The following is a 2,117-nucleotide window of genomic DNA, read 5'->3' as shown; positions in this document are numbered from 1 at the left end:
GAGATCAAGACGGGTCTCATTATGATGGTGCAGGCCAGCCCATTCTGTGCAAGGCCAATGAGGATGCTAGCGCTCATCTCCAGCAGTTTCTGGAGCTCTTCAGTACTTTTGTTATCAAGGGCGTATCGCAAGATGCAATCCGGCTCCGTCTGTTTCCATTCTCTCTTCTGGGGAGAGCAAAGCAATGGTTTTATGCTAACAAGGCTGCTGTGGACACATGGGACAAATGTGCCAAGGCGTTCCTCTCGAAGTTCTTCCCGACGGGCAAAACCAATGCTCTTCGTGATCAAATTTCGAATTTCCAGTAGGCATCAAATGAGTCAATTCCTGAAGCTTGGGAGAGGCTTCAGGAGTACATTCTAGCATGCCCGCACCATGGAATGGATAATTGGCTCATTCTACAGAACTTCTACAACGGGTTGATACAGTCATCCCGTGATCATGTGGATGCCGCTGCGTGTGGAGCTTTCTTCTCGCTGACCATTGAAAGAGCTACATCATTGATTGAGAAGATGGTTTCCAGCCAAGGTTGGAGCGATGATCACCTCCAACCATGCCAGCGAGGTATGCACTCCGTCGAGGAGGCCGACATGCTCGCTATGAAGATTGATCTCCTCCTCAAGAAATTTGAGGATTATTCCCAAGATAAGGCTCAAATGCAAACACTTCAAGCCTTGGAAACTCGCATGACGTGCGAGGTCTGCGGGAATGTTGAACATTCGGTGAAAATTGCCCAGAAACCCAAGAAGAAGCTCTATTCCTCAATATTAACAATGGGTTTCGTCCACAAGGAGGCCAGGGGTGGAATCAACCATGCCCATACTACCAAGGAGATAATGGAAATTCAAATTCTTTCAATCCAAACCAGCCTACCTTGAGAGATCTTATCCACGGCTAAGCGAAGATCAATGAGTCCCTTCAGAAGATGTTGGCCGCTACAGACAAATCTATGGTGACCATCCATGCCAAGATGGACGGATTCTCCACGGCTATGAAGAACCAGTTGAGTTTCAATAAGGCGCTAGAAACTCAATTGGCTCAATTAGCTGCTACTACACCTGCTGCTGAACTAGGGAAGATTCCGGGGCAACCCGAATCGACTCTAGAGAGCGTAAATGTCATCAATGCTATGTAGAAAGAGCCACTTAGTAGGACACCCCTCAGCTATGTAGAGAAGCTCACACGCCCAAGGAGAGGTGCGTGGGGCTAATTAACAGCCATAATAAGAGAAGATCCCGGAACCCTAGTGATCATCTACTCAATCTTTGATTATGAATTTGATCATGCCCTTTGTGACCTTGTTGCCAGCGTCAACATTATGCCCAAGGTAACATTCGAAAAGTTAGGCTATCCATCAATTTCCTCTACTACTATGTGTGTTCAGCTGGCGGACTCCACGATAAGATTTCCAGAAGGAGATGTGGAAAGGTTAATGGTAAAAGTTAAGAATACCTACATATTAGTGGACTTCATAGTCCTTGATATGGAAGGAGATCTTGGGATTCCGCTCATACTTGGGCGACCATTCCTCAAGGATACAAACGCCAGAATTGATGTGGGGACAGGAAGAATTAGCCTCCGTATCATGGGAAAAACCATGAAATTCAAGTTCCAGAACAAAAGGGAGGTATTCCTGATTCATGAGGATAGTGAGAAACAAGGGCTATGGGCAGAGCCCGGTTGGGATGATCAAGACTATCATCCCCCTTCCAAGCCAGCTTGTGAGGATTGGGAGATCCATACTCCACCAACCGAGCCAGTGGAAGACGATCAGAAGATCCCTGACTTCATCACCAATATAGTATGGGAAGATCTGGAAATCATCTATCCAATATCCGAGGATCATGTTCCAAGAAGAATAAGAAGAAATGGCGCAAGAAGAACAAGACGTCATCAACCGCTACTACTTCTCCAGGTACGGACGAAACGACCTCAACCTAATCAGGTATGGAGAAAGGTCCTGCTTTTTGGACCGTAAACCAAGAGCTAGGTTGGGGGAGGTTCCCTCCCCTAAGTCAACTGTATCCCTTTATTTGCTTTCAATAAAATATGATAAAAAAGTTTCAAAAACAAAATAAAAATTTACTGCTTTATTTCCCTTTTCCATCATGCGCGGT

General features: G+C 45.8%; 1 non-coding gene across 1 annotated transcript; it reads right to left on the bottom strand.

Annotated features, from left to right (window-relative positions):
• Nucleotides 1–275: 275 nt before the first annotated feature.
• Nucleotides 276–382, bottom strand: LOC120710933. The gene has a single exon (XR_005690101.1). It is a non-coding gene; the product is annotated as a small nucleolar RNA R71 (small nucleolar RNA).
• Between the last annotated feature and the right edge of the window lie 1,735 nt (nt 383–2,117).

This window comes from Panicum virgatum, chromosome 5K (genome assembly GCF_016808335.1).
Source record: "Panicum virgatum strain AP13 chromosome 5K, P.virgatum_v5, whole genome shotgun sequence".
NCBI lineage: Eukaryota > Viridiplantae > Streptophyta > Magnoliopsida > Poales > Poaceae > Panicum > Panicum virgatum.
This window is presented reverse-complemented; position numbering and strand designations above follow the sequence as displayed.